This window comes from Ictidomys tridecemlineatus, chromosome 9, assembly GCF_052094955.1.
Source record: "Ictidomys tridecemlineatus isolate mIctTri1 chromosome 9, mIctTri1.hap1, whole genome shotgun sequence".
Taxonomy (NCBI): Eukaryota; Metazoa; Chordata; class Mammalia; order Rodentia; family Sciuridae; genus Ictidomys; species Ictidomys tridecemlineatus.
In genome coordinates this window covers 4469253-4492855 of record NC_135485.1, presented here as the reverse complement: position 1 = coordinate 4492855, position 23603 = coordinate 4469253, and the positions used below count along the sequence as shown (strand labels likewise).

Genomic DNA, 23603 nt, shown 5'->3' with positions numbered 1-23603 from the left:
AGAAATTAAAGTCGGGCTGGTAGGGCACACCTGTCATCCCAGCAGCTTGGGAGGCTAAGGCAGGAGGATCACAAGTTCAAAGCCAGGCTCAGCAAAAGCAAGGTGCTAAGCAATTCAGTGAGACCCTATCTCTAAATAAAAATACAAAATAAGGCTGCAGATGAGGCTCGGTGGTCGAGTGCCCCTGGATTCAATCCCCAGTACTCCCCACAAATAAAAAGAAAGAAAGAAGACGACATTAATATGGAAAGATCGCCCATATTCTTGGATAGGCAGAATTAACATTGTCAAATGGCCATTCTACCAAAAGCATTGTGCAGATTTAATGCAATTCCTATTAAAATCCCAATGACATTCTTCATAGAAATAGAGCAATCGTGAAAATTATTTGGAAATATAAGAGGCACAGAATAGCCAATGCAATACTTAGCAAGAGAAGTGAAGCAGGAGGCATCACAATACGAGACCTTAAATTATACTACAGAGCCATAGTAACAAAACAACATGGTATTGGCACCAAAACAGATATGTAGACCAAGGTACAGAATAGAAGACACAGAGATGAACCCACATAAATACAGCTATCTCCTACTAGACTAGGCACCAAAAACATACATTGGAGAAAAGATAGCCTCTTCAACAAATGGTGCTGGGAAAACTGGAAATCCATATGTAGCAAAATGAAATTAAAGTCCTCTCTCACCCCACACAAAAATCAACTCAAAGTGGATCAAGGACTTAGGCACTAGAACAGAGACCCTGAGCCTAATAGAAGAAAAAGTAGGTCCAAATCTCCACCATGTCAGCTTAGGAACTGACTTCCTTAACAAGACTCCTAAAGTGCAAGAAGTAAAAATCAAGATTCAATAAAAATGATAAGTTGAAACTAAAAAGCTTCTTCTCAGCAAAGGAAGCAATCAATAACGTGAAGAGAGAGCCTACAGAATGGGAGAAAATCTTTACCACATGAGCCTCAGATAGAGCAGTAATCTGCAGGATATATAAAGAACTCAAAAAACTTAATACCAAAAATAAAATAACCCAATAAATGGGCTAAGGAACTAAATAGACAATTCATAGAAGAAGAAATACAATCGGTCAACAAATATGTGAAAAAATGTTCATCATCTGTAGAAATTAGAGAATCCAAGTCAAAACTACACTGAGATTCCATCTCACTCCAGTCAGAATAGCAGTTAACAAGAATACAAGCAACAATAAATGTTGCTGAGGCTGTGGGGGAAAAGGTGCACTCATCCATTGCTGGTGGGACTGCAAATTGGTGCCACCACTCTGGAGAGCAGGATGGAGATTCCTCAGAAAACTTGAAATGGAACCACCATTTGGCCCAGTGATCCCACACCTAGGTTTATACACAAAGGATTCAATATCAGCAAACTACAGTGACACAGCCCACATCAATGTTTATAGCACTCAATTCACCTTAGCTAAGCTATGAACCAACCTAGGTGTCCTTCAACAGTGAATGGATAAAGAAAGTGTGGTGTATATACACAATGGCATATTACTCAGCCTTAAAGAAAGATGAAATGATGATATTTGCAGTAAATGGATGGGACTGGGGACTGTCATGCTAAGGGAAATAAGCGAATCCTAAAGAACCAAAGGCTGAATGTTTTCTCTGATATATGGACGCTAATTCACAATGGGGAGAGGGAACCGGGAAGAATAGAGGTACTTTGGATTAGACAGAAGGGACTGAAGGGAGGGGAGGGGTATGGGGATAGGAAGATAGTAGAATGAGTCAGACATTATTACCCTAGGTGCACATATGATCACATGACCTGTGTAAACCCTACATCGTGTACAACAGGAAGAATAGAAGACATACTCCATGTACAACGTGTCAAAATGCATTCTACTGTCATGGATAACTAATTAGAACAACTAAAAAAAGCTACATTGAGGGGCTGGGGTTGTGGCTCCGTGGTAAAGTGCTTGCCCAACACATGTGAGGCACTGGGTTCTCACACCACATGTAAGTAAATAAAATAAAAGTCTATCAACAACTAAAAAAAATTTTTGAAACTACACTGAAAAAAATATGTACAGACTACAATTAACTATTCTAGTTCAGGCTGGCCATCTTTCACGTTACCTCAATGTGAGTCACGCCCCAGTGGTGCTGGGCAGCAAGAGCCTTCAGACACTGACAGCCTTCAGAATGCTCCTTCAGTGATGGAGATAAGCAGGGACCCCATCAACCACCTGCGGGTGGCTGAGCCATGGCTGGGGACACGGGAAGGAGAGCAAATAAGGGATGGCGCAGGGACTCCTGGCTGAGGGAGGGACAGCCAGTCTGGGCAGGCAGCCAGGCAGGGCAGAGAAGGCAGAGGAATGGCATTCCACAGGCCCGGGCAGCTGAGCCAAGGCCAGAAGCTGGAAAAGCTAGCGGCTGATTTGCCCAGAAAGAAAGGTGGTAAGAAGGAGTGAGGAGGCCGAGATGGGAAGGAAGAAGTAGGGCTGGGATGCCCCAGGCAGGGGCAGAGTAAGTGTCAGCTTGAGCCGGGCTCTGCGTGTGGTGCTCCTGGTGCTGCTGTCATTGCTTGGGACCAGAGAGCACACCTCGTGTTCTGCCCTCTTCCTTCTCTTGACTTTGTACGACAGCCCAGCATATGGCCTCCGGCACTCAAGAGGGTGTCTGTGGCAATGTCATGATGGATGTTCTGTGGACACTGGTTACATCTGGAGAGTTTGCAGCATTATTTAAGTGCCCTGCTTCCCTGTCCACCTCCCGTCCTTCACTGGGAATGGGGTATGAAGTTTCCAAGTACTTGGAAGTTTCTAGTCCTCCTTCATTCTGACACAGCTTTGCTTCACATAGTTGGGTGCTCTGTCACTAGGTGCAAATGAGTTTGTAACTGTCATATACTCCTCACAGATTGACTCTTTGATTGTTGTAAAATGCTGCTTTTTTTTTCTCTAGTAACTTTCTTGTTTGAAAATCCATTTTGTCTAATATCATAGCCCTCTGACGTTCTTGTGCTGTTTGCATGACGTATCTTCCGTCCTTTTACTTTGTCTGTTTATATCTCTAAAGTGTGTCTCCTGCAGCAGTGAATGGTCTGAATGCTTATTTATGTTCCCTTGAATTCACCTGGGGAAAGCTGATCACCTATGTGATGGCATCAGGGGGCAGGGCCTTTGGGAGGACTGGGATTAGGGCCCTGTAAGACTCCCAGAGAGCTAGCCTGCCCCTCCTGCCACAGCAAGCACACTGCAGACCCTCAGCAGACACTGAATCAGCTGGTACCTCGAGCTAGACTTCCCAGCCTCCAGAACTGTGAGAAATAGACTTCTGTTCTCTGTGAGCCACCCCGTCTAAGACATTTTGTTACACTGGCCCACAGGGACTAAGCCTGTAAGGGCTGGACATATGCTTTATCCAGTCGACAGGACCTGGTTTTAATTGGCTTGCAAACTCCATTCTCATTGGTGTTTAACATAGAGTTGGATTGACATCTGCCATTTAACTGTCCTCTTCTGCCTCACATAATTTCTGTTTCCCCGTTCTTCCTTTACTGCTTTCTTTTGCATTAAATGAATCAGGCACTATCTTTGGAATATAAGTCAGGGACAATGACTTCAGAGAGCTTTTTCTTTTTAAATCAGACACAAACTTACCTCTCTGACAATTTTAAGTTTCTTAAATGGCTCTTTTTCAAATCAATCATGATTTTTTTTCCTCTCTGGTTCCAGTAAAAGGGAGCAAATTGATCATTTACCTAATAGTCGAAGGACGCCATCTATATAAACGTCATTACCAGCGTCCTAGGTTGGAAGATCTGAGGTCTACAACTCCAGGTGGGATGGGGACATTGTTTGGGGATCCCCTTCATGAACTGTGGCAACAGTTCAGTGCTTCAGACCAAAGTGGAGAGGGCACATCAGGACTCACAACCAAGTCCTCAAGGTGGGACTCACTGTGGCTCTGCTTTCAAAGTCACTGGCACAGGCGCCAAGGGAGCTGTGGTAGGCAAGCCCTCTCTGCACCTGCTACAATGAACAGATAACACAGAATCCCCCCTGTCCTGCCCCAGCCCTGCAGACAGCAGCAAAACACCCTCGAGCCTCCTCGCCACCTGCCCTTCAAAGCCCTCTCTGGGTTCATCAACAAAAATGAAGGGAAGCGACAACCCAGGAGTCTGGGAATTGCAAAATACAAAATTTACAACTTGTGCTATAAGATTGGGGTACCTGAGTTTGGGTACTCAGCTCTCCCTCTTTAGCTGAAGCACCCAATTTCTCATTTGTATCTTCAGTACGAAGCAACTTGCATGTATTCTGAGCCATCCATGCAGAGAAATCTAGGAGTCCCTGTAACCTTGATGTGTTCTGTGTGACTTCCAGGAAGAGGGGCATCACAGCAGGCCACAGCAGGAGGGCACTGTAGGCCCAGAAGCTGAAACAGATTAGGCAGAGCGTGGAGGCCCAGTCCCTTTCTCAAAAGAAGATGTCTGGTTGACAAAAAGAAGCTCCAAGAGCAGGAGTCTGCGAGGCTCCCTGTGCAGAAATCCAATTACTGGCAGGCCTAATGAGCGCTGGCCCAGCAGCCCAGCCAGCTCCCGGAGCCCCGTCTTGAGAGCACACTGAGGTGCAGCGGGGAGCAGGAGAAAACCAGGCCAACTTAACAGGAGGATGGCCTCCCCTGAATGCGGAAACACAGTTTGAATTCTGCGGGACAGCTTTCTAACATTTTTCTAAACTGAAAACAGACTGCGCTAAGAGTGAGTGAAATCCCACCCAGAAAGGGAGGGAAGTTTTGAGTTTTCCAGATGCCTCCCGCATGTCACCCCTGGGTGGGCACGACAATTGGTGTTTCCACCCTGAGCGCTGCAGAGCTGAGGCTCAGACAGCTGACCGTCCCTAGAGGTGGCTGTCGCAGAGAACACAGTGAGGCTGCTGTGTGCAGGGGGCTCCGCATGCAGGAGGGAGGAGCACCGCTGTGTGCTCCTGCAGGGCCTCCCGGCTGGCAGCTGGGACCCTGACTGAGGGCTAGAATCCCCTGACTCCTGCCTGCGCCCCACCCTGCACCCAGCCCTGGGAATCCCACTGTGATTCAGACAGCATCTCTACCAGGCAGGCCCCCAGCACGAGAGTCAGATACCTCACTGGCAGTAATAATGCATTGTCCAGGGTGACAGAGGGATGCTCGGGGCAGCGGGGGCCCTGGACGTGCCTGTGGGGTGGGAAGTGGTGCAGTCAGGGAAGGTTTTCTGGAAGAAAGACGATGGGGGACCTTAAGTCCAGGGCCAGATGTTCGCCAAGTGGACAGGGAATGTGGACAGACAGATCCAACAGAGGAAACTGCACTCAAGAAGGCCTGGGGGACACAGGAGTCGGGGGATACAGGAGCTGCTTCAGGCGAGGCGGATGGGAAGGCAGTAGTGGGCCAGGCCAGGCCACACTGGGCAGAGGAAGCTGTCAGTGCACTCCGCTGCCCTGGGCCGTCCTCATCCCAATCCAGGCCCCTGGCAGCACCTGACCCACACTTACAGACTAAGCAAGTAAGGGGTCTCTCCTGGGGTCAGGAAGGAAAAAGGAAGCACCGTCCAGGCAGGCCCAGGGTCCACAGAGGTCATGGATAGGGGAGGGCAGAGGGAGCAGGCAGCAGGATGGGAGAAGGGGCAGCGCTCGGAGAAGGCGTGCTCAGTGAGAGGACAGCGGGACCTGAGCCGGGAGCAGGACAAGGGGACCTGAACGCCACACTAGGTGGCTGTGCTGTTGTGTTTTGTTTTTAATACTGTGCATATTTGAAGTTTATGAGAACATGATGCTCCTGCAGGCCTAGCAAGACAGTTGTGTTGTAAAGCCACTCGACGCATCTGTCACCTCATGTACTTACCATGCATGTGTGACCAGCGCCTCCAACATCTACTTATTTAACAAAAATTCCTAGTGGGTGGCAACTGTGGGCACCACCGTTCTGGTGTCGGACTGGACCTGCTCATCCCACACCCTTGTCCTAAGGGGTTGGCTCGCTCAGGATGGCCCCCCGCTGCCGTTGCACCTGGTATGCAGAGCTGTCACTGCTCCAGCTGTGAGGGGGTGCAGGTCCCATGAGGGCTGGACAAGATCACCCACTGCTGCCCTCCCTGACCCTTCAGGGGCCAGACCTGCCATGCCAACCCCCACAGGCAGCACCAGGCCAGACACCTATGGGCTGTGAGCACAAGGAGGGTGCTGATGTTGCATCTGGAGCAGCCCAAGAGCTCCCGTATTAAAAGCATGGTTCCCACTGAGGTTCAGAGGCGGGGCTGTTGGGCAACGACTGGACCACAAGGGCTTTGACTCAATGGTGGATCAATCCGTATGTGGATTAAACCATTTGGTGGCCGAGTGGATGACTGGGAGGCGGGGCCTGGTTGGAAGAAGTCACTGGGACTGTGCCCTGGAAGGGTTCAACTTCTCCCCGGCCCTCCTCTCCCTCTCTGCTCCCCCACTGCCCCAAGTTGACAGCTCTCCTCTGTCACGTCCTTCCTCCACAGCGGCCTGCCTTGGAGCCAGCTGACCATAGAATGAACCTCAGGAATCCTGAGCCAAAACAAACCTCCCCTCCTGTACGTTGTTCTTGTCAGATATTTTGGTCACAGCAACAAAAACCTAATACAGAAGACAAGGATGACAATGACAGTGCCCATCCTGGGCACCTCTCCTCCTAAAGCACATGCATCACACGATCCCACAGGACACCAGAGACCCCAGGTGAAGGGTCTGCCTCGATCGTGACTCCCCACTCCCCTCCCTGGCCTGGTGGAAAGGAGTGGGTTGGGGGTCCTTAGGAAAGGGTGCCCACGAGAGGGTAGCCTGAGCCATGCCTCAGAATCTGCCACCCTCAGCCACCAGCCCCAGGCTGGGCACAAGCGGCAGCCACGCCCATGTTGGAGGTACCAGAAGAGGTCTCCTATGTTGTGGGCTTGAGGTGGCCACTTGCAAGTCCTGATGCAATGAACACTGCAGAAGGATCGAGAAGGAAGCAGCCTGAGGCCCAGCACCCCTCAGTTATGCCAAATGGGTTGCCTTAGAGGCTGGGTGGCACACAGTGAGAGACCCAGCTGTCACCCAGCAGGACTGGGCTGTCCACACAGCAACTTATGTGCACCCTTCAGAGAACCAGCCAGGGCTCCAGTGACCAGCTCAGTCTCTACTGTGTGGACGGTGGGTCTCCCCTGCTGCTCGTCCTCACAGGCCCCAGTCCCTAGCAGGACTCAGGGAGGTGAGCTAGGGACAAATGTGCCTTGTCATTGCTGTCACCAGACTGAGCTCCTTGTTTATAGAGAAGGAAACTGAAGCACACAAAAAACTGTAACTCCCGAGCCTGAGGCTGCATACGGAACAAGGCAGAGCTGGGGTGTGGCCAGGCCAGCCACCCGGGGCCCTGCCTCAGCGGGCCCTTTGCTCATTTGCCAAAAATCCAGGTATCATCCCAACAAGTAACCAACACTGAAACCATGACTTAGTCCTTCATCTCCTTTTTTCATAGAAAAATCTTCCAACCAAGGGCGAATCTTTTACTCACAGTCCGCTGATGCCGACAAGCCAGGGTCCAGTGCTCAGGAGCCCCCCTAGCCAGAGGTTACAGTAACAGGACAGCACAGATCCAAGAGGTCCCTGGGGCCACCCTGAGACAAGTGTATGTCACCAGGTATTAGGAAACTCACAGTCATGATGACCAGAATTTCTACAACCATTACCAGCAGCACCTGCTGACAAGCATCTGCTGCTCCCAACCCCACATGGCCCGAGGTGGGGCACCCACACTGTGTATGCTAGCTCACGTTACTGACACCGACCCCAGAGCAGGGACATCCCCCTCCACAATTCACAAAAGGAAGTGAAGTACAGAAAGATTAAGTCACAGCCTCCATAGCACAGCCTACAAGGTGGAGTGGGGAAATAAAGTCCCCTCCACCCCAAGGAACAGCAACACCTGTTGCTGCGCACCTGCTCTGCACCACGCCTGGCGCTGGGAGGGGAGAAACCCGGGATCCGGTCCGGCCCTCCTGGTGCTCTATTCCAGCTCTCTCTCAGGGAGGGAGATGGCAAAGGAGGCAACAAAGTCGTTGTTTTGCATCATGATGATTCTCTACAAGAAAACAAGAAGGCGAGGGGGAGGCAAGGCAGAGCCCCTACCTGGGGTGGTCTGGGAAGGTGTCCCAGCAAGGGAAAATTCAAGCTGAGGTGGGAAGTAGGAAAAGCCAGCCCAGGCAGGACAGGGGAAGCACATTCAGCAAACGCGAGTTCTCCAGCCAGAAGAGAGTCCAGCATGTTCCAGGAACTGGCAGGAAGGCAGCCAGGGCTCCCTGCACTGTGCCAGCTGCCTCTCTCGGCCACTGCCTTGGCCCCTACTCTGTGCCTCCTGCCTCAGGGCGATCCCACGCTCCTGCTGGGAAAATGAGGCCAGAGAACCAAGCTCCAGGGCAAGCCAAGGCTGAAAGCTCTCAGCACAGCACCTGGCATGTAGGGCACATTGACCACTGCTCAGCAAGTGGCTGAACTGATGAATTAATGAGCAAGTGAAGAAGAAATGTTTAACACTGCATGTATTGTTTCACACACTAGTCACAACAGCCAAAGGTGGAAACAACCCACATGTCCATCAACAGATGAATGGACACACAATGGAATATTATGCAGCCACAAAAAGGAATGAAGGAATGAAGCCCTGATACCTGCCACAGCCTGATGAACCTGAAAACACAACACCCAGGTAATTAAACCAGCCATTAAAAACCATATACCATATGGCTCTGGTTGAATGAAGCATCCAGAATAGGTAAATCCACAGAGACAGGTCGTTGATCGAGGTTATCAGGGGCTGGAGAGAGGGGGCAATACACAGTCACTGCCAGTGGCACAGGGTCTGCTTTGGGAGTGATGAAAATGTTTTGTAACTAGTCAGAGGTGACAGTCGCACAAACTGTGAATGCATGAAGTGCCACTGAATCATACACTTTGAAATGGTTAACATTTCACTTCAATTTCTCAAAAGGGAGAAAGAAAGAAAAATAAAGAATTGCTTCAATAGACAACTCAGACTGAGACCGAATTTAAACACAGTCCATCCGACAAGCAGAGAGGAGCCCGGATCCAGTGGAGGAAGACGGCGGCGCCAGGCTAGCAGAAGGGGAGGCTCCGGCACCAGCTCTGCTGACCGCAGGCACGCACGCACTCAGTCCTCTCGGGAAGCAGGACACCCTAGGCTGACCCCACCTCCTCCACCCCGAGGAGGGGACCAGGCGGGTCCCAGGCTCCCGGCTCCAAGTGCAGCGAGCTGAGCCAGCACGTCCCTCTGACCTGGTCCGCACAAGAGCATTACGGCCACAATGGGCAGCCCGGCTGGCACACGGAGCTCCTTTCATTCCTAAAAGGTCCCTTCAGCCAAGCCCAACTGCAGGGAGAGGAGGGCAGGCGGCCCTCTCCACACAGCCCTCTCCACGCAGCCTCGAGGCATCCAAGGTCAGGTTGGGAGCTCTGGGACACCTGCTAGGTCCTGAGGAGGTTTTCACACCCCACAAAGGACAAAGGTGACACTCCAGCTACATGGAGAGGTGCAGATTGACCCAACAGCCACTAGGGTGCTTCCCAAGGGCCCAGCATCATAGCCACCATCCCCTGCAGGACACTCCTCCAGCCCTCCCTGTTCTTTGATCTGTTCCTCACAAACACAGAAATCGCAGGGATGGAGACTGAGCTCATCCCCACTGCTCCAGTGAGGAAACTGCTGTACGGGTTCTGAGGGGCACGGACAGCAAGGAGACGGCAGAGCCAGCATTCAAACCCACGGCTCTCGGCAAAGCTTTCTCTGCTAAACCCCGATCTGCTAGTGTTTGCTTTTTCCTACAAAATTCCCCACCCACCCCCAGCAGCAAGGGGCACTGGCCCAGGAGGATGGGAACATGGAGATGGCTGGTGGTGATGGTCACATAGCAATGCCACTGGACTGTGCACTTAAAAAGCATCACTATATTAGTGTTTACTAAATACTAAATACATAAATATAAATAGCTTAAATAATCGATGAGGTAATAGGCTGTAAAGAAATTGTTTGCAATTTTTTAAAATAAAAATCATTCTATGAACATGGTAAAATTTGATTAAAAGCTAAAAAAAAAAAAAACAAAACAAGACAAAACACAAACCTCCCGGTGGAGGAGAGAACATGGGTTTCTTGGCTCCAAATTCCTGGAACTTACTAGTTGTGGGACCCTGGGCAGGTGTCAGACCCTCTCTGAGCTCATCTGTTAAATGAGAAATACAGCCGTGTGCAGTGGCACACACCTGAATCCCAGCAGATCAGGACGCTGGGACAAAAGAGGTCCTCCAACTTGGGCACCTTCTGTATGCAGAAAGAACGGGCGAGTTCAAAGCCAGCCTCAGCAACAGCAAGGTACTAAGCAACTCAATGAGACCCTGTCTCTAAATAAAATATAAAATAGGACTGGGGGGGCTGGGGATGTGGCTCAAGCAGTAGCGCGCTCGCCTGGCATGCGTGCGGCCCGGGTTCGATCCTCAGCACCACATACCAACAAAGATGTTGTGTCCGCCGAGAACTAAAAAATAAATATTAAAAATTCTCTCTCTCTCTCTCTCTCTCTCTCTCTCTCTCTCTCTCTCTCTCTCTCTCTCTCTCCTCTCTCTTTAAAAAAAAAAAATATACTGGGGATGGTGCTCAATGGTCAAGTGCACTTGAGTTCAATCCCTGGTACCAAAAAAAGAAGAAAGAAAGAGAGAGAAATGCAGGTATGCCTCCCTCGGGGACTAAATGAACTCATTCAGACCAGGGACAGCAAACCCCTCCTATAAAGGCCAGGTAGGGAGTTTTTTTGGCTCAGGGCATCTGCCCCACCCCAACCTGCCAACATGGTGCAAAGCAGCCACAACCCTGTACACAGATGGGCATGGATGTGTTCCAATAAAATTTTATTTACAAGATCAGGAGTGAGCAGTAGCTTACAGCCCAGGCACAGACCTCCGTCCTGGCCAGGTGCTTCGCAAATGGTAACCCCACCTCGCATAGAGGGCAACACTGCCTGTGGCAATCCAGGAAATACTAACACCAAGGGCAAGAGCAACACTAACACATGCAGTGCCTCCCCTCACCTGTGCCACCCTCCAGTGCCACCTTCTGTCTTCTGCTTTCAGCTAGGGGCCTCGACCAGCACAGTGGTGACCTCGCAGCTCCCCCTGCTCTCTGCTGTCCTGGCTCCAGGAGCAGTTTTGTGGCAGGAGGCCCCTAGCTTCCTCCCCTGCCCTGCCCTGCCCTGCCCTGCCCTGCCCTGCCCTGCCCTGTGGCTGCCCACCTGGCCCTAGAGAGGCAGGAGCAAAAATAACACTTTCTGGAAATGGAGGTCCCACTTTCCAAGCCTCTCATCACAGCAGCCCAGTGACCACTACTGATTCTGCCTCGGTGACATGCTTCCATGAGGCCCCCCCAGGCTCTCCAGTGCATTTGTCACGGGGCCTGCAGGAGGCTGCTGTGCGCTGCAGGGGTCAGTGCTACCTGGGGCAGCAGTGAGGTCAATCAAAGGCCTCGGTGAGGGAGGCCGCTGCTGTGTCCCCTTGGCCCTGAGACCCGCTGCTTCTCTCTAGGTGCCCACACGCCCTTTACCTGAGTGGCACTGTGAGTTAAAACACAGAACTCGTGGCAGGAGTGGGAGGCTCAGCTATGACAGCTAATTACCTTATATAACCCTCACTCCTGCTCCCCAGAAAAAGGCACTGAGCACAGAGAGGGCAAGTGACTTGCTAGAGATCACAGAGCCCATGGGGTGTAAGCTGATCTTCAACAGCTTCCCCACCCTGCCCTGCTCTCTGGGCTTGTGATCATGAGTTCCAATGTTAGAAAAGGACAAAAGAGGTCCTCCAACTTGGGCATCTCGTGTGACAAATCTAAAGGAATCATCTTTTCCACAGTTCATTGCACACTTTCTCATCAACAGGACCATTGATTAAGTGTCACCTGTACCCAAGGACCCTATACTAATCCAGCCAAAAAGAGACCACTTATACAGGAAATGAAGGCTCAGAAAGGTTACTCCTCTGCTTAAGACCACACAGCAATAAGAAATAGGGCACAGGTGAGTCTACCTGCAGAAGTTCTGCAGACTGACCCCACCACCCATCCAAGGTGTCCAGTGGGGGAGGAGACCAGTCCAGGAGAACTGGAGACATGCTGCCGGCATCTCCACTCTCTCTAAAGGAGGACGTTTAATTAGAAGATTTGGATGGCAGCACCTGTCAATCACAGCTAAGTGGAGGGCAGGATCTGCCCTGCAAGGGCTCAATAGCCACACATGTCCCCTCATCTGCCTTATGAACCAAGAGAGCAGGGCTGGGTCCTCCACCTCCTCATGAAGCCTTTCTGATCAGGCAGAGGAAAGCCTGCCCATCATGCTCTCTCCCTGCAGAAAGTCCCATTGGTGACTGGGCTGTGTCCCTCCTACAGGGCAGGTAGCACCTCCCCAGGAAGAAAGATCCATGAAGGGGGATGGCCTCAGACCTGTCATGCCATCTCTATGAGTGCCATCTGCTTAAGGAAAAACCACACATGCCAGCGAGAAGCACAGTGAGAGAGGCAGCTCTGGCAGAACCAGGGAAAGCCAGAGTATCTTATCCCGTCAATGGGAGTTTTCCAGAGGCCAGAGGAGAAACTATTTCGAAGGAAAAAAATAACATGTATGGAAAAAACCTGTGAAGACACAGAAAGAAGATGGCACATGTGGCTGTGACAGGGAGGCGGGAGGAGGACAGACTGGCTGAGGAACCTGTGAGCTCATGGGGGCAGTGGAAGCCATGGATGGTCTGAGAAGGAGGAAAATGGTAATCATTTCACGTGTGGGGTCCACACTGTGTCGCTATGAGGGCTTCTTGCTGTGAAAAGCCTCAGGTGACAGTGACCCCCCAACTCTGGAGCAGAGATGTCCAGCACTGCAGACCTGTACAGGTCTTAAAGACAAACACTTTGCAACACCCCACACACCTCCTCTGGGTGGTGCCCAGCCTTCTCCAGACCTGAACGTCTGAGGCTTCCAGGGAGTTGACAATGCCCTGCAAAGCAAGGAGCCTAGAGGGGTGGGGGGCAGGAGGGGGGTCCTGACCAGGCACCCCATCCCCAAACCTGCCCTGCCCGCTGTCCATCCCAGTGAATGGAACGGGACCCTCATCCCCCACAAGCACCTGGCCCTGGAGAAAGGGCCAGCTCCTCCCACAGCCTCGCCCCCACACCAGCCTGTCGCCCTGAGTTAGGGGTGATGACATCCGCTGCTCCTGTCCTGCTCACCTCCCCTTCTAGTTTGGGTGGCACAGGCCATGCTTGGTAACTGGGCAGTGTCCGGCCCTGCTGTACAGAATCCCAAGAGGGGCAAGGGTCTCTCCCTGACCTTGGTCTGTAAAGAGTTCATCAGATAAAGGGAGGGTGCTCCCCAGAGGGAATGTTTGGAGCAAAGAAAGGCCAAGGCCAGTATGCCTGTGAGTGCACAGCAGGGGCGGGGCGGGGGAGGGCTAGCGATCAGATACAGTATCCTGGAGCTTAAAGAGCCCGGCAGAGGCTGGCCGAAGGCCCGAGGCTGACCAAGCCTCAGGAGAGGAAAGGCTGGGATGCGTGAAGAGAGGGGTTTCTAAGGCACAAGCCTCCGGCCTGGCAAGCGGCCTCTATAGGGTGACGAGGCTGGATCCTCAGAAGCCCACAGCAGCGTGGCTGGAGGGATGGAGCAAGGGGCCAGGAAGGCGAGGCTGCCACTCACTGACACAGACCAGGAGGTCGATGGCCTGAACGCTGGGCGCCAGGCAAGGTGACCAGCACCGCTGGAGCCAATTCTTGCGCACCATCCGGGAGGCCCAATGCGCCCAGGGCGCGCCGGCCGGGCAAGAGGGTGGGTACCAGTCTTTCTTCCCAGCTCTCCAGCCTCCTCCCCCGCGCCCACGTGGGCGGAGCAGCGCGAGGGTGTGCGTGGCAGGGGCCGCGGTGGCGTGTGCTGTGCGTGGGGTGGGGTGAGATGGGATGGGTGGGGTGCGAGCTGGGGTACCTCTGCGTTCCGGCCCTTTCCTCTGTGCCACCTAGACAGGGTCCGGGGGACTATGACCTACCGGGAGGACACCTAAGAGACCGGCCAACCACGCCCCCCCGCGCCTCTCCCGGGAGCACCGGGTGGGCCCCCCCTCCCACCCCTTGTCTCGAGGGCGGAATGGGGAGAGGAGTGGAAACACCGGTGGCGAGAGGGAGAAGGGAGGCTGGAGGCGGACCGAGATGGGGCGTTGGAAGCGACGTAGCGACTGGGAGATGTTTCGGGGGCTTCAAGAAAGGAGGGGGATGGGAACGGAACGGTGGGGGACCAAGGGGTAGGATGCACAAGTAGAAGGGGGTCAAACAGGGGTGGCGATGGCTGGAAGAGGAGAAAGTGGGCGATGGGGCGGGGCACCAGTCGCCTGGTCCCTTGCCGCCAGGTCCGCCCACCCATCCTGGGGTCTGCGGGACCCTCTGCCAATGCTCGCCTCTCGCCTCCCGGCGCACCTGCACCCACCTGTTCGGCGCTCCGGCCTGAGCCGGGCAGCAGCAGCGGGCGTAGTGAGCGCAGTCCCGCGCCGCATCCTCCAGCCGCCCCCTCCCCGCCCCAAGCGTTCGCCGCTCTCGCTGCCGCCGCCGCCTTAGAAAGGACTAAATGGAACAGAAAATGAATGCGTGCAAAAAAAAAAAAATCGTGAAATGCAACTGAGGAGACAGGGCAGGCGCGCGCGGCTCGGTCGGCGGGGGTCGAGGGCCGGCTACACGGGACCGGGTTCGGGCAGGCGGCCGGCGCGTGCCGCACGCTCGCGGCTGCAGCTCCCGCGGCCACCGGGCGCCGGCTCGTAGCACAGCCCCGCCCCTCCCCCGCGGCGCCTCTCCGATTGGCCCGTTTTTCCGCCAGTCAGGGAGGAGGGCGTGGCTCCCGCCTGCCCGCCCCGGGCCTACGCCCGAAGCGGTTTTGCCTCCTCTAGGAGAGGCGCGGCGCCCGAGCGTGCGCACTGGCTCTCGGGCCGGCAGGGAGAGCCGGGGTCCCAGAACTAGCGCCTTCCTGGGTGGGAGCGACACCCGGAAAGGGCTTTCCAGTTAAAGCTAAAGAGTCCAGGAAGCTCGTCCCTGCCCGCAGGGGTCACAACCGTGAGGGGGCGTGTATATTTAACGTGGGATCACGGCCATCCCAGACCACCCGTGGCCAGGGAAGATGCAACAATCACGTGTGATATTTCCCCCTTTGTACACCGGGGAAGTTTGAAGGTCAGAGATTAAAGCGAAATGATCAAGATGACTGATAGCAGGTGGCAGAGCCCGGATTCCATCCGAGGGAGTCCCCCTTTGCCAAGCAACAGTTGAATGAACAATGTGTTGTGGAGCTCAGATCTGGAGGAGGTAGGATTTGGCTGGGCGAGGAATCCATTCATTCACTGTGGATCCAGAGTATTTATCAAGCTTCTACTATCTACCAGGAAGTGCCTAAGATGCAGGGAGGCCATGGTGAAGGACAGAGGGGAAGCCACTGCCCATCTGGAGCTTACAGTCTACCAGGAAGGACACAAGGGGGGCTGGGAATAGCTCTGTGGGTAGTGTGCTTGCCTCATATGCAGGGCATCCATCCACACCAAGGGACCGGCTCAGTAAGCACCTTCATCTTGACTGAAGAGAATGGACATATTTGAGAATCTGAAAGAAGAGTAAGAGTCTCTGGCAACAGAGAAGTGAATGGGAGGGTGTGTTAAGACGAGTGTGGGAGGGGGCAGAGGCCAGCCCTTTTAAGCCTTGTGGGCCATGGGAAGGAGTTTGGAGTTTACCCTGAGACAGTCTTGCCTGGAAAGGGGTCAGTGGGACCACCATCCATTTTACATTTGTACACATACCAATCAGTTGAGCCACACTAACAAGCCCAAATCTCTCTGGCTGGCTTCCTGCTCACACTCCTAGCTAGCCACTGGGGCTCTGCTCACAGTAGTCAGGAGCCCATGCTGATGGAGCTCTGCTGAACTGAGTGTGCAAAGTCAGTGCAGCAATAGGAATGAAAGGTGACAAGTTATACTGCTTAAAAGCTCCCACCCCAAATAGACACACATCCCTCGCCCTCTCATCTAATTGACCAAAGGGAGCCACTTCCTGTCTAACCAGACTGGAGGGGTACTGCAGACCTCCAGGATCCTGGAGCATCTGTGCAGAGATCTGAGAGTATCACCAAAGGCTGCCTGGAGCGCAAGTGTAGATGCAGGGCACAGTGGGGGGGGGGGCCATGGTGGTGAAGGAAGGCTGAGCATCAGAGAGGTCCATGTGGTGGAACTGGAAGGAGTTACCCATGGACAGAGGGAGAGGCATCAGGGATGAGATCCATGTGTAATGGGCTGAACTGTGTCTCTCCCCAGTTCCCCAAAATTATGTGTTGGAGTCCTAACTCTCCTGTACCTCAGAATGTGACCTTACTTAGACATGGGTTCACTGCAGAGGTCATTAGTTAAGGGGTGACCTACTGGAGTACTTTGCTCCCTAATCCAAGCTGACTGGCGCCCTTAGAGCAGGGAACTTGGTGTGGGCATAGACACACACAGGGAGAGCAGGCCAAGGTCCGTGGCTCATCAGCTAGCCGAGGAGCTCAAGATGGGCAGCAAGCCATGAGAGGAGGGGTGGAAGTCCGGAAGAGACCTCCCAACCACCTTCCGAGGAAGCCACCCTGCTGCCCCTGGAAACTTCAGAACTGAGACAGTAACTCCCTTTTGTTTAAGCACCCAGTTTGTGGTACTTTGAAACATGTGTATCAGTTAAGGATAATGTACAGTCACAATTGTACAGTGGCTTAAATGAAACATTTTGTCTCACTTGAGAAACTCAATGATTTGTGGTCCTTCCCTGTATCTCTCTTTCACTCCTTCATATTTAGCATGTAATTTTCTTTCTCACAGGATCTTTGAGGTGGCGAGATGCCTGCCTCTCATCCAGCATCCCATCATTATTCCAGTCAAGAAGGGGAGAGCAACAGGCACACCCCTGGACAGCTCCTTTAGTGCTTTCCTGGAAGCTCCGCCAGAGGCCTCGTCTATCCCGTTGGCCAGAACAGTATCCCGGGGCTAGCCCTGGCTTCCAAGGAGGCTGGGAAATTTTAAAATAAATAAATAAGGGGGGCATGCTGCTGCCTGAGAACAACAGGACTCCTTTGGTGAGGAAGAGAGAACAGGCTACCAGCCCTGGTGGATCCAGGTTACAGAGGACCTGAAAAAAGAATGTAAAATTACAAGTACAAGTCTTGGAATAATAATTAGAATAATTATTATTAGAATATTCTAATTATTCTCTCTTTTTTTTTTTTTTTTTTGGTACTGGGGATTGAACTCAGGGGCGCTCAACCATTGAGTCCCATCCCCAGCCCATTTTGCATTATATTTAGAGACAGAGTCTCACTGTGTTGCTCAGTGAGGCTGGCTTTGAACTCTCGCTCCTTCTGCCTCCACTTCCTGAGCCACAGGAATTACAGGCGTGCGCCATCATGCCCAGCTCTGATTATTCTTTAGAATAATAATTTTTATAATAACAAAACACAACAATTTTAATGCTTTAAGTTGGCCAATATCACAAACATTACAAAATCCAGGAAAAAAAAATACATAATTTTACTAACTCTCTGACATGCACCTGTATGATTTCCTTTTTCTACATTTTTCAGCTTCATCCTTTTGGTTGCCTCCTCGTGGAATAATAATTTTATATTTTTCTAAGGACAAAGCAGAAAGACAAGGCAGAGTTCTCCTGTAATGCTGGGGAAAACAAAATAGGGTTAGGGTTAGAAAACCTGCTCCCAGCCTCCTGGCTCTTTAATGGCAGTGGCATGTGCTTTTTGGGAATTGTTTTCAAATTGGGAAAAACTACCTTCTTTCTACCATAAATGAATGCTAAGTTTTGGAAGAATTACATTTCCTCCAGTTTTCTTATTGTGATTTTAATAATTTTCACGACAAAAGGCAACTGTGCAGTTTCAAACCTGCAGAGGGTTCGCTCAGTGCATCCTAACCCTCAGCCCCCATCGCGGGCACCTGAGGAAGAAGATGGTGAGTGCAGGTGCCTGGGCTCCTGTGTCCTGCTGAACAAAGCCTAAGGTGCAGGGCCTAGGGACTGGCATTTGACTGAGTGCCCCAAGTGACTCCAGAGAGAACCGAAGCCGGTTGGGTCCCAGATCAGGTGATCCCAGGTTGCCCTGTGGCTCTGAAGGTCTGCAGACCCCTGTTCGGCACTGGGAGGATTGTGCTTTAAGCCTCTCGTCTCTTCCTCTGTCTGTATACTTCTGACGCCGGGCACCATAGAATACATTCCTGGCCTGATACCTGTGGGTTGGCACAACGGGTGGGAGGCACATCTGGAAGCCATGGCACCTCTCAGCCAACAGTAACTGGACTTGCACAGATTGGTTCAGACCATATAAACACACCCCACTGAACGCCAACCAAGGCACCCCGACTCAGTGTCCCTTCATCTGCATCCCCCAAATCTTCTCGGCCTCTCCAACCACTTCAGATACAAGAGGAGGTGTGATGACAGGAAGTCAGAGGGAAAGAGACTAGAGGGTGAGAGGGAGCCCTTTCCCCTGAGACCCACGTGTGCAGTCCTATTCCCCTGCACTTCCAGTGTTTAAGACGGGGTCTTTATAGGGGTCCTTAAGGTAAAGCGAGGTACTAGAGCAGAGCCTCTTACAGTGTGGCCCATGTCCTGGTAAAAGGGATCGGAACACTGACAAGCAGAGAGGACACCATGAGAGGACACAGGGACAATGTCCCCCTGCTGTCGAGGAGAGCAGCTTCCGGAGGAATCGGTGCTGCCTACACCTTGATCTTGCACCTCAGCCCCCAGTGCTCAGAGGGACTAGGCCTCTGTTGTTGAAACCATCCCATAAAGGACGCTTTGCTGAGGCAGCCCTCGCAGCAGACTGAACGAATTGCAGCTCAAATATCTCACTTTCCCAAAATACCCAAACCCCAGGACCATGTGACCCCATAGCTTCAGCCTTCCCCCTTGGAAGGGTCTGCTGTGGAGCTTCCCAGCCTAGCAGTGAGTCCACCTCTCCTGCCACTGGGTGGTCACTGCATGACCCTGGGGCCATCCTGGGAGACAGACACCACCATGATCTCCTTCTTAAGAATGAGTGGGGACCCTGGGACACAGCAGGCACACCCAGAGTGTGTCCTCATCCAAAGCTGCTCTGTCTGGATGTTACAGGAACGTTCTCTCAGCTCAGCATCAAGAACAATGGTCACATCAGGAAGACCCCTCTCTGAGAAGGTTGGAGCACTGTGTCCTGTGGTGGGATGGTCACTTCTGGGGGTGCTGGAGAAGGGCCTCTGGCCAGGGAAGAACCTGAGATTCCCGCTGCTTGCAGAGGAAATCTGCCCTTGGCTGCAGGAGCCAGACTGCCTGGCTCCAGTGCTGGCTCTGCCACATACTGGCTGGTGACCTTGAGCAAGTTATTGAGCCTTGGCTTTCCTCAATCTACTGATGGTGTTATCACTCAGAGGCTTGGGTTAATATGTGTGAATCTGATCAGTTCCTGGAGCTGCCATGATAACTTGCCACGCACCTTGATACTGAAAAAACCCACTTTGGTTTCCTTGCCCTTTTGCCTGTGCCCCCAGAGCTGTGCTTGCCCTGGGGCTCCCGAGGAGGCTCCTGCCCATTTCTTTCAGCTTCTGGCAGCTCAGCTGCTCCTGGGCTTGGACCTGCCTCCTCCAGTCTCTGCCACCATTTCCATGTGGCCTCCCCTGCATCTGCATCTCTTCTTCTGTCTTTTATAAGGACATTTGTCATTGACTTTAGGCCCCACCCAGATTATCCAAGATGATCTCAAGACCCTTAACTTTATAACATCTGCCAAGAAACTTTGTCTAAATAAGTTTCCACATCACAGACTCTGGGTAGGGATGTTTCTCAAGTCATTTTACATTTATAGTTATTTATCTAGAGCTGTGGTCATGCTATGGAGCAGGGGAAGTGCAAGGGAACCCTGTCACTGGAGCTAGGCGGAGCCTTCTTGGGGAGTGTTAACTTGCCAGAAAGGAGGAAAGGAAAACAAAGGAAAGAACGCCCCAGGGAGAACCAATGTGCCTGGAAGGCCCAGAGTTTGGATTTGACCTTTCGGCTGAAAGGAAGCCATCTTGAGGAAGGGCATGAGTAGGGCGTTAGTAGAGGACTAACCCAGGGGTGGTTAGTCTGCTTTTTCACCACTGTGACAAAAAAAAAAAAAAAATGTAGAAGAAAAAAGAAAATTGTAGAAAAGAAAAGTTAATTTGGGCTCATGGTTTCAGAGGTTCAGTCCACCATGAGTGGACTCCACAGCCTGGGCCCAAGTGAGGCAGAACCTCCTGGAGGAAGGGCGTGGCAGGGAAAGCAGCTCAGGACACAGCAACTGGGAAGGGAGAGAGAGAGAGAGAGAGAGACAGAGAGAGACAGAGGAGAGAGAGAGCGCTCCTGCTCACCAGGGACAAAATACAAATCTGAAGGGACACCCCCATGACCTACTTCCTCCAGGCACAGCCTCCCTGTCCATTGGTGGGTTACTCCACATTACGTTAAAGCTCTGATGATGTAACCATTTCTCTTGAAAATCCTTGTGTGTGTCACACCTGAGCTTTCAGGAGTCACCTAATATCTAAGCCATCAAGACAGTCACGTCCCATCAGTGACCAGGGTCTGCAGGTGCTCTGCCCAGGCACCGGGAACACAGCGGGGAAACAGCTATTCTGCCCTCGAGGGCTCTTGGGCCCTTGGGAGGAAGAGGACCAGTGCCATTGTGATGGGGTAGCCAGCCTGGAAGCGCAGAGAAAGGAACTCCCAAGGGCACTCCTGAACCCAGAGGGCTTCCTGGCGGAGGAAACACTTTGGCTAATGTTGGAGAAGGCAGGGGAGGCAGGCACCCTAGGCAGGGGGAAGAGCACATGCAGAGAGAGCAGAAGTGCGAAGCCCCAGACCTGGATTTCTGGCCCACTACCCTCTGAGGGCGGGCAAGGTGGGAAAGCCTGGCAAGGCCACACTAGCATACCTGGCACACAGGGCCTGGCACCACTGCAGTTGACTTGGCCTTTGTGAGCAGCTGGAAGGGAGGGCATAGACAGAGGTGTTGTATTGGACAAGAACAGGGAGATGGAGAGCCTGGCCACTAGAGCCTGTCCTCAAAAGGACAGAGCAGGGCTCTTTAAGTGGGCCCCCAGACTGGGTCATTGAAGTGACCTGTCCTGTAGGAACGCTCTCTTGGCAGTGGGTGATGGACTGTGCTTCCAGGGCAGGCGGGGAGGGGCTGGAGTGGAGCAAACCCTGGCTGAATGTGCTCAGTAGCAGGCAGATAAACACAGCCACAAGTAGCAGCCTGGTGAATCCAGGTAGGAGGAGGTTAGGAAACCTGCAAATCTTGGCCAGGAGACTTTCTCAGAGCCATTGACATTTCCGGTAGGATAATTCTTTGAGGAGGGACATCATACAAAGCATGGCAGTGTCCCCGGCCACCACCCAATAGATCAGTGGCATCCCTGAGGTGTGACAGCTCCATAGGGTGCCAAATGTCCCCCAAGGGCAGCGCCACCCCTGTTGAGAACCACTGTTGTAGAGTATATGTTCTAAGAGTGAAATGGCCAGGTCATGGGGCATGACTGTCTTCAACTTGGCACGATATCACTAAACAGTCCTCCCAAGCATTTATGTCAATTTATTATTCAATTACTGTGGAACCAGTGTTTGCGTCTCCTCAAATTCATATGCCGAGGGTGATGGTATTTGAGATGAGGTCCTTGGTAAGTCACAAGAGTGGAGCCTTCACAGATGGAATCCGGGCCCTTACCAGAAGGGGTGCAGGGGATGATCTCCCGCCCTGGGAGACGGCCAGGAAGAGCGCTGGCCAGCCCCACCATGCCGACTTCCACCCTCCAGAACTATGGGGAATTAGATTCTGTTGCTCAAGACACTCAGTCTGTGGTACGTCTTGTAGAATTGGGAGCTGAGTAGCTACCACCCACTGTCTATAAGAAACCCAGTAGCTCCGCGTCTTGGCCAGCGCGCGGTGTTGGCAAAATCACATTTTTGCTAATATGGTGAGGGGAAAACGGTTATCTCCGAACAATTCAGTGGTGAATTTCTCTGCGGCCCCACGGGGCTGAACAGTCATGTGTGGGTGTGGGTGTGGGTGTGGGTGTGGGTGTGGGTGTGGGTGTGGGGGGGTCTTCACATTTCCATTTCTACAAGTACAGCTCTCCCTGCACCTGGCCTGTTGGGCGGTGTTTCTTACCGATTTCAGGAATTCTTTACCCCTCTGGACATTAATGCTTTGTTGGGTGTCTGCTTTGCTTGTGTCTTCTTTTTCAGCGAAGCTCTTGTCATTTGACATTATTTTGGTTTCCCTCGGGTGAACAGAAATATGACTTTTAATATAGTTTATTTTTCTGTGTTTTCCATTATGATTTGTGCCTTTCATGTCTTGTTTGTCTTAAGGCAATAAAAATATGCTCCCATATCCTCTTCAGAGTGTTTCCAGTTTGATTTTGCTCTTTTAAGAATTAATGTCCCTGGAACGGGGTGGCTGGGACCACTGATCCTATTTCCTTTCTTCCCTCAGGGAATACCCAGTGGTCCCAGCATCATTTATTTAAAACCCCATCTTTCTCCCCGGGAGCTGCAGTCTAACCTGTGACATGTATCGAGTTTCTGTTCTGCTTCTCTCACTCCACTGGTCTGTCTGTCTGTCGCTGCACTAATATCACACTGTCTTACTTCCTTCAGCTTCTGCACGAGTCTTAATACCCATCAAGCTCCCCAGCCTGCTCTTCCTCTTCAGAGCACTGAAGCTATTCTTAGCCCGTTTCTCATCCATACAAATTTTGGAATTCACTTAGTAACTTTTGCAAAGAACCCTGTTGGGACTGTGATAGAAGTTGCATTGACTCTATCATAGAATCCGGAAAGAACTGTCATCTTGTAAGATCGAGTCTCCCCGGTTGTGAACCCCTCTATTTATTCAGGTCTTTTAAATGCCTTTCAGTCTGCAATTCAAGTTTTCTGTGTAAAGGTTGTGCATTTCTATCAAAAGATTTGTTTTTCAGTGAATTTATTTTGATGTGGTAAATGGTATCTTTCTTAAAATTATCAATGTAATCTAGATGAGAGATAGAGGATTCTGTGTGTTTGTTAAATCAAGACCATTAGTTGCATTATTCAAATCTTTCCTGTCATTATCAAATTTTGAAAACTCTTTGTTATATCAATAAAAGAGGTGTGTAGAGGGTCTGACAGTATGTAGACACGTCACACCCATTCAGATGGCTGCTAAGGTTTGCATGTTTGTGTCCCTAAAATTTATATGTTAAGACCTACTGCCCCAGCATGACAGTATTAAGTGATCTTTTGGGAGGTGATTTGGTCATATGGGATGAGCCCTTATAAATGGTATTAGTGACCTTATAAATAAAGCCCTAGGTGTTTGGTTGCCCTTGCCATACAAGTACATAGCAAGAAAGCACCATGTATGAAGCAGAGATGGGCCTTCGCTAGACACCAAATCTGCCAGCACCTCCAGATCTGTGGGCAATAGGTCTTTATTGTT

General features: G+C 51.8%; 1 protein-coding gene and 2 long non-coding RNA genes across 22 annotated transcripts in view; 2 read left to right on the top strand and 1 right to left on the bottom strand.

Annotated features, from left to right (window-relative positions):
• The window catches only part of Jakmip1 (janus kinase and microtubule interacting protein 1), a 143408-nt gene that overhangs the window by 111220 nt on the left and 8585 nt on the right, over window positions 1–23603 (bottom strand). For 7 of the 20 annotated variants that reach the window (XM_040292679.2, XM_040292678.2, XM_040292682.2 and 4 more), the window contains exon 1: window positions 14544–14875. The exons of 1 other annotated variant lie outside the window; for it this stretch is intronic. The gene's annotated coding sequence lies outside the window, so the exon portion shown is untranslated. Of the gene's footprint in view, window positions 1–2119; window positions 2254–8154; window positions 8360–13776; window positions 13898–14543; window positions 14876–23603 lie in introns of those variants that run through there. 12 more of the 20 variants (XM_040292683.2, XM_040292685.2, XM_040292692.2 and 9 more) reach the window with 6 other exon arrangements.
• Window positions 4387–10133, top strand: LOC144366603 (uncharacterized). The gene is made up of 3 exons (XR_013425674.1): window positions 4387–4748; window positions 8584–8731; window positions 9014–10133. It is a non-coding gene; the product is annotated as an uncharacterized LOC144366603 (long non-coding RNA).
• LOC144366602 (uncharacterized) lies at window positions 13535–17312 on the top strand. The gene is made up of 2 exons (XR_013425673.1): window positions 13535–13895; window positions 16939–17312. It is a non-coding gene; the product is annotated as an uncharacterized LOC144366602 (long non-coding RNA).